Source organism: Salvelinus sp. IW2-2015, unplaced genomic scaffold (assembly GCF_002910315.2).
Source record: "Salvelinus sp. IW2-2015 unplaced genomic scaffold, ASM291031v2 Un_scaffold495, whole genome shotgun sequence".
Taxonomy (NCBI): Eukaryota; Metazoa; Chordata; class Actinopteri; order Salmoniformes; family Salmonidae; genus Salvelinus; species Salvelinus sp. IW2-2015.
In genome coordinates, this window is record NW_019942562.1 from 741443 (window position 1) to 750223 (window position 8781).

Below are 8781 nucleotides of genomic sequence, written 5' to 3' on the forward strand. Positions count from 1 at the left end.
CAATCATCTAATTTGTCTTGATCATGTTGAGGGAGAGGTTGTTGTCCTGGCACCACACGGCCAGGTCTCTGACCTCCTCCCTATAGGCTGTCTCGTTTTTGTCGGTGATCAGGACTACCACTGTTGTGTCATCGGCAAATTTAATGATGGTGTTGGAGTCGTGCCTGGCCGTGCAGTCATGAGTGAACAGGGAGTACAGGAGGGGCTGAGCATGCACCCCTGAGGGACCCCTGTGTTAAGGATCTCCGTGGCGGATGTGTTGTTACCTACACTTACCACCTGGGGGCAGCCCGTCAGGAAGTCCAGGATGCAGTTGCAGAGGGAGGTGTTTAGTCCCAGGATCCTTAGCTTATTGATGAGCTTTGAGGGCACTATGTTGTTGAACGCTAAGCTGTAGTCAATGAATAGCATTCTCACATAGGTGTTCCTTTTGTCCAGGTGGGAAAGGACAGTGTGGAGTGCAATAGAGACTGCATCATCTGTTGATCTTTTGGGGCGGTATGCAAATTGGAGTGGGTCTAGGGTTTCTGGGATGATGGTGTTGATGTGAGCCATGACCAGCCTTTCAAAGCACTTCATGGCTACAGACGTGAGTGCTACGGGTCGGTAGTCATTTACGCAGGTTACCTTAGTGTTCTTGGAGACAGGCACTATGGTGGTCTGCTTAAAACATGTTGGTATCACAGACCCGGACAGGTTGAAAATGTCAGTGAAAACACTTGCTAGTTGGTCAGCGCATGTTCGCAATACACGTCCTGGTAATCCATCTGGCCCAGCGGCCTTGTGAATGTTGACCTGTCTAAAGGTCTTACTCACATCGGCTGCGGAGAGCGTGATCACACAGTCTTCCGGTACAGCTGGTGCTCTCATGCATGTTTCAGTGTTATTTGCCTCGAAGCGAGCATAGAAGTAGTTTAGCTCGCCCGGTAGGCTTGTGTCACTGGGCAGCACTCGGCTGTGTTTCCTTTTGTATTCTGTAATGGTTTGCAGGCCCTGCCACATCCGACAAGCATCAGAGCCGGTGTAGTATGACTCGATCTTAGTCCTGTATTGACGCTTTGCCAATTTGATGGTTCGTGGATGGCATAGCAGGAATTCTTATAAGCTTCCGGGTTAGAGTCCCGCTCCTTGTAAGCGGCAGCTCTAGCCTTTAGCTCAGTGCGGATGCTGCCTGTAATCCATGGCTTCTGGTTGGATATGTACAGTCACTGTGGGGACAACGTCATCGATGCACTTACTGATGAAGCCACTGACAGATGTGGTGTACTCYTCAATGCCATCGGAGGAATCCCGGAACATATTCCAGTCTGTGCTAGCAAAACAGTCCTGTCGCTTAGCATCTGCTTCATCTGACCACTTTTTTAATGATCTAGTCACTGGTGCTTCCTGCTTTAATTTTAGCTTGTAAGCAGGAATCAGGAGGACGAAATTATGGTCAGATTTGCCAAATGGAGGGAGAGGGAGAGCTTTGTATGCGTCTCTGTGTGTGGAGTAAAGGTGGTCCAGAGTTCTTTTCCTTCTGGTTGCACATGTAACATTCTGATAGAAATTTGGTAAAACTGATTTAAGTGTACATGCATTAAAGTCCCCGGCTACTAGGAGCGCCGCCTCTGGGTGAGCGTTTTCTTGTTTGCTTATGGTGGAATATAGCTCATTCAATGCTATCTTAGTGCCAGCCTCTGACTGTGGTGGTATGTAAAACAGCTACAAAGAATAAAGATGAAAACTCTCTCGGTAGGTAATGTGGTCTGCAGCTTATCATGAGAAACTCTACCTCAGGCGAGCAATAGCTCGAGACTTCCTTAGATATCGTGCACCAGCTGTTGTTTACAAAAATACATAGACCGCCGCCACATGTCTTACCAGAAGCCGCTGTTCTATCCTGCCGGTACATYGTATAACCATCCAGCTGTATATTGATATTGTTGTCGTTCAGCCACGACTCCGTGAAGCATAAGATTTTACTGTTTTTAATGTCCCGTTGGTAGTTTAATCTTCCCAATAACTCGTCCATTTTATTGTCCAAAGATTGCATGTTTGCGAGCAGAATTGAGGGGAGTGGGGGTTTATTCGATCGCCTCCGACTTCTCAGAAGGCAGCCCGCCCTCTGGCCTCTCTTTCTCCGGCCTCCTCTTCACGCAGATCACTGGGGTCGGGGCCTGTTCCCGAGGGAGCCGTATATCCTCCGCCTCGGGCTCGTCAGAGTCGTGAAAGAAGAAAAATTATTCTGCTAGACCGTGGTAGTAATCGCAGTCCAGAAGTTATTTTCGGTCATAAGAGACGGTAGCGGCAACATTATGTACAAAAATAGTAAAAAAATAAGTTACAAACAACGCAGATAAACGAACAAAAAAACTATCGGTTGGGGGCACGTAAAACGTCTGCCTTCTACTCCGGCGCCATCTTGTGTGTGGACAGGTGAGAGAGGAAGAGAGAAAATCTCCACTTAGGAGAAAAGGGTAGCCCTTTCACCACTGGGACAACCAGATGCTCTTGGACTATGAGAGAAAACGTAGTCAGATGAAGAGAGAGCAGCTGGAGTAGCAGTGTTCTCTGGGGTGATCCATGTCTCCGTCAGGGCCAAAAAGTCAAGGTACTAAAGGGGAGCATAGGCTGAAATGAACTTGGCATTCTTGACTGCAGATTGGCAGTTCCAAACGCTGCCAGAGACCCGGAATTCCACATGGGTTGTGCGTGCAGGGTACACTAAATTATAATGGTTGCAGCCAAGGGGAGGGGGGCATCTGTAAAGCCTACAGGGAGAGGAGCGAAAAGGTATAGAAAACACACACAGTTGCAAAAGAGCAAAATAAGATAATCCGAAAATAACTAGGTAAGATACTCAAGTGACACACTTAGTTTTGAAACTGCAGTAAAAGTGCAGTAACTGCAGTCGACTGTGGTATTTTGGACGCAGTAATTGCAAAATAGTTATACTGCACTTTGACTGCAATCTTTTTCCTTAAGGTGAGAGTGGTGTGGAGCCTTCCTCTCTCTCCTTCCACAAATAACTCAGCAGAACCGTATTTGTTTTGGCGGCGGTCTTAGTTTTGCCAACTAGACCGCCACTGACACRACCGCCGCTTACAGCTGTCGCTGAGAAGCCAGGGGAGACTGAAGTACTAACACTAATTAATAACTGCCAAGCAGAGGTGAAGAGCACACCTCCCTGTACTAATTKCTGATTGCCTAGGAGAGGAGAAACCACTCCCTCGCCAAYACAGCCACTGATTACCAAAACAAGTCATAAATTGCCCTGCCCCTTGATCCTGTTTGATGTGTCAACAATCATCTGCAAGTTATGAGCAGTCATCAGTTCACACACCAAGAAGGCTACTGGGAAGACAGGCAGCACTTAAAGTAGATGACCCTAGCGAGCAAAAAGACAGTACTAGACCACAACAGATAAAGACAGAAATTATACTATATTGCTCCTGGAGATATCACAAGTCCTCTAGCTATAGAATGAAGAGAGAGAGAGAGATAATGGAGTATAGAGAATGGAGTAGAGAGAGAGATAATGAAGTATAGAGAATGAGTAGAGAGAGAGATAAGGAAGTATAGAGAATGAGTAGAGAGAGAGATAAGGAAGTATAGAGAATGAGTAGAGAGAGAGATAAGGAAGTATAGAGAATAAGTATAGAGAGAGATAATGAGGTAGAGAGAATTGAGTAGAGAGATAATGAAGTATAGAGGATGAGTAGAGAGAGAGATAATGAAGTATAGAGAATGAGTAGAGAGAGAGATAAGGAAGTATAGAGAATAAGTATAGAGAGAGATAATGAGGTAGAGAGAATTGAGTAGAGAGAGATAATGAAGTATAGATAATGAGTAGAGAGAGAAATAATGATGTAGAGAGAATGGAGTAGAGAGAGAAATAATGAAGTATAGATGATGAGTATAGCGAAAGATAATGAAGTATAGAGAATGAGTAGAGAGAGATAATGAGGTAGAGAGAAGGAAGTAGAGAGATAGATAACAGAATGAAAACAAGTTAAAGAAAGTAATGGACAAGAGAAGAAGTGGTGGAGAGGAGCGAGAGAGAAACAACTACTTCAAGGTCTCAGAGTGATTGAAATGCTACGAGCGTGTACCACTATCTAGCTAACCGTTTCACACCGGTCACATCCACATACTGTTTTTATTAACTTTTTTGCTCTTTTGCACACCAGTATTTCTACTTGCACATCATCATCTGCACATCTATCACTTCAGTGTTCATTTGCTAAATTGTAATTACTTCGTCACTATGGCCTATTTATTGCCTTACCTCCTTACTCCATTTGCACACACTGTATAAAGATTTTCTATTGTGTTATTGACTGTACTTTTGTTTATCCTATGTGTAACTCTGTTGTTTTTTGTCACATTGCTGTGCTTTATCTTGGCCAGGTCGCAGTTGTAAATGAGAACTTGTTCTCAACTGGCCTACCTGGTTAAATAAAGGTGAAATAAAAATAAAAAACATCAGATGGCAAATGTTACTAAATAACTTCATGGACAGAAGCCATATTTGACAGAGAGAGAGAAAGAAAGAGAGAGAACCTCCTGCCAAATATATTATCATATTAGAGACACATATTTCCCTCAGATTACACAGACCCATAAAGAATTCGAAAACAAATCCAATTTTGATAAACTCCCATATCTATTGGGTGAAATATTGAAGTGTGCCATCACAGCAGCAAGATTTGTAACCTGTTGCCACAAGAAAAGGGCAACCAGTGAAGAACAAACATAAATGCAACCCATATTTATTTTCCCTTTTTACTTTAACTATTTGCRCATCGTTACAACAATGTATATAGACATTATACGACATTAAACATTTCTTCATTCTTTTGGAACTTGTGTGAGTGTAATAGTTACTGTTCACCTTTTTATTGTTTATTTCACTTGCTTTGGCAATGTACACATATGTTTCCTATGCTAATACGCACCTTGAATTGAAGAGAGAGAGAAAGAGCGATCCAGGACGGTCAAGCGAGCCACTGTGGGAAGATCTGGAAAAATGACTGAATTGAAGGAACACTGCCTGAGTCCTCTCTGGTCCCTGCCAAGCCAAGAGGGACAGAGCCCTAACAGAGCCCTAATAGAACCCTGGCAGATCACTAACAGAGCCCTAACATAGTCCTAACAGAGCAGAGCAATAGCAGAGCCCAAGCAGAGCAATAGCAAGCCATAGCAGAGCCCCAACAGAGCCCTAGCAGAGCCCAGGCAGAGCTCTAACAGAGCAGAGCCCTAGCAGAGCCCTAACAAGGGCCTAACAGAGCCCTGGCAGAGCAGAACCCTAGCAGAGCCCTAACAGGCCCTAGCAGAGCCCCGGCAGAGCCCTAACAGAGCAGAACCTAGCAGTACCCTAGCAGAGCCTAACAGAGCAGAGCCCTAACAGTACCCTAGCAGAGCCCCGGCAGAGCCCTAACAGAGCAGAGCCCTAACAGTACCCTAGCAGAGCCCGGCAGAGCCCTAACAGAGCAGAGCCCTAACAGTAACCTGGCAGAGCCCTAACAGAGCAGAGCCCTAACAGTACCCTAGCAGCCCTAACAGAGCAGAGCCCTAACAGTACCCTAGCAGAGCCTAACAGAGCAGAGCCCTAACAGTACCCTAGCAGAGCCCTAACAGAGCAGCCTAACAGTACCCTAGCAGAGCCCAACAGAGCAGAGCCTAACAGTACCCTAGCAGAGCCCTAAAAGTGCCATAGCAGAGCCCTAAAAGGCAGGCAGAGCCCTGGCAGAGCAGAGCCCTAGCAGAGCCCTAGCAAGGCCCAGCAGAGCCCGCAGAGCCCAGCAGAGCCCTAGCAGAGCCCTAGCAGAGCCCAGCAGACCCAGCAGAGCCCTAGCAGAGCCCCAGCAGAGCCCCAGCAGAGCCCTAGCAGAGCCCTAGCAGAGCCCCAGCAGAGCCCCAGCAGAGCCCGGCAGAGCCCTAGCAGAGCCCCGGCAGAGCCCTAGCAGAGCCCAGCAGAGCACTAACAGAGCAGAACCAACAGAGCCCTAACAGACCCTAGCAGAGCCCTAAAAGTGTCCTAGCAGAGCCCTAACAGTACCCTAGCAGAGCCCTGGCAGAGCAAAGCCCTAGCAGAGCCCTGGCAAAGCCGGCGGAGCTGAGCATGTGTGATTGAAGAGAGGATAATTGTTATTTACTGCTGCTCTTTAATTATTTGTTATTCTTATCTCTTACTTTTTTGTTGTTGTATTTTATTAAAACTGCATTGTTGGTTAAGGCTTGTATAAGTAAGCATTTCACTGTACGGTCTACATCTGTTGTACTTGGGCATGTGACAAATACAATTTGATTTGATAAAGGATGAGTGTGTGCGTCTACCTCAGGAAGAGGAGAAGAGAGAAAAGAAATGGGCCTGTGGTTTGGGGGGTTAAACGGCAGAACATGCTCGCACATTAATATCCATCTGATCTGTGGATAACTAGAAAGGAACGCCTCTGTTTGTAATAGACCCCGGAGCGAAAAAACAACTCTCTTTCTCCCCGACCACTCTGCCTCCTTTCATCCCTCTCCAGCGCAGAAAACGGAGCAGGCCCGTGCCAAGCGGTTGGAGATTGACTCCTCTCTCTTTCTTTCTTTCTTCATTTAATTATTTATCTCGTTCATTCTGTGTTTTTCTTCCCCTCCTGATGAAAAGACATGGCACATCCCCAGCACACACTCATACTGACTGACACAAGGGAGCCTGGGAGGTGCCATTTTGGTTTTCCTTTCTTTCCTTTTTTGATATAATTTCCCCCAGCACACATTTTCCCAACAGTGTCACTCACTTACCCAAATTGACCCCTTTCCTGAGAGAACAATGTGTGTGTGTCAAAGAACAAGAGGGCATGCAGGGTTAGACTGCATACTGTATTATCAGTTAATATCTACAGGGTGGATTTACAGGTCCATTCTCACCCTGAATGTATTCCAAGGTTGCATTGCAGTTCAGACGTCTTTTCTGTTCCGTATTGTTTGTGGTCCTGTATATATATTTACACCTCTCTTCACTTATCTTTTTATTTATTTTATTATCCAGAAACTCAACTACAAAAGCTTTCCTGCAAAAGCTTTCCTGCAACCGCTTCACAATTATAAAAAGTAATATTTACCTCAAACTGAAAATCCATCGTGGAAGCAGCCAGGGGCTAATTCAAAGCTAGCCTGAAAAGCTAACCAGTAGCTACTCCGATAGCTACTCCGATAGCTAGCCAGAAGCTAATCTGTAGCTGCCCCGAAATTAGCCGGTTTGCTGGCTAGCGTTGGTTTTCAGCTGCCCTCGTGTTGTGGTCATCAGCTATTCCTCTAGCTCGATAATCTACGGGCACTTTTGTGCAACGCGACTCGGACCGGAGCATTCCGGGACTTTTCTTCTCTCTCAGTTTCCCGGATTCCAGCCGCAGGCTCTGGTCACTTGCACCTTGACTTCGCAGCTAGCTAGCTGCAAACCGTGTGACGATTGGCTTACGTCGACCCCGGGAGCAAACTCAAATCATCCTGGAGCTAGCCAGCTGAGGAGTTCCATCACCACCCGGACTCGTTTCTTTTGTTGCTGCTGCAGATACGGAACCCACCGGGCCTTCACGTCTGACTGCCGACGTTATCTGCCCGAGGGATTTATCCAACTGGCACCTCCGTCCGCGAGTTACCTGAACGCTCACCTGAGGCCCGCTAATCGTTAGCTGTCTTATCGGCTGCTACCTGAATAAGCATACCGGACAACTATTATTTTTTATTTTATTTTATTATTATTTTTTTCTCCTTGGGTCACTATATCTATTCTGCCAATTTGGATTGATCCCCTCTTCCACACGGACCCCACTACACGGAACCCCACTAACTTACCGACGGAAACGCACGAGGTATCTACAAACAGACCTCCATCCTATGCTGCTACCGACAGCCACATACCCGGCCAGCTGTCTGGATCGCCACGACCCCAACCAACCTCTATCACTGGACCCTTATTGATCACCCGATTAAGCATGCCTCTCCTTAATGTAAATATGCCTTGTCATTGCTGTTCTGGTTAATGTTTATTGGCTTATTCACACTGTAGGAATTCTAGCCCTGTTCACTATACCATATCCAACCTCTCAGTTCCACCACCCACATATGCGATGACATCACCTGGTTTCAATGATGTTTCTAGAGACAATATCTCTCTCATCATCACTCAATACCTAGGTCTACCTCCACTGTATTCACATCCTACCATACCTTTGTCTGTACATTATTCCTTTAAACTATTTTATCGCCCCAGAAACCTCCTCTTACTCTCTGCTCTAGCAGCTCTAGGCGACCAATTCTCATAGCTTTTAGCCGTACCCTTATCCTACTCCTCTCTGTTCCTCTGGTGATGTAGAGGTGAATCCAGGCCCTGCAGTACCTGGCTCCACTCCTATTCCCCAGGCGCTCTCTTTTGATGACTTCTGTAACCGTAATAGCCTTGGCTTCATGCATGTTAACATTAGAAGCCTCCTCCCTAAGTTTGTTTTGTCACTGCTTTAGCACACTCTGCCAACCCGGATGTTTTAGCCGTGTCTGAATCCTGGCTTAGAAAGACCACCAAAAACTCAGATATTTTCATCCCCAATTACAGATTTTCAGACAAGATAGAACGGCCAAAGGGGCGGTGTTGCAATCTACTGCAAAGACTGCCTGCAGAGTTCTGTCTTACTATCCAGGTTCTGTTCCCAAACAATTTGAACTTCTACTTTTAAAAATCCACCTCTCTAAAAACAAGTCTCTCACCGTTGCCGCTGCTATAGACCACCCTCTGCCCCAGCTTGTGCTCTG

At 46.1% G+C, this 8781-nt stretch overlaps 1 pseudogene; it reads right to left on the reverse strand.

Moving 5' to 3' along the window:
* The window catches only part of LOC112068389 (cytoplasmic dynein 1 intermediate chain 1-like), a 104800-nt pseudogene that overhangs the window by 77812 nt on the left and 18207 nt on the right, over positions 1–8781 (reverse strand).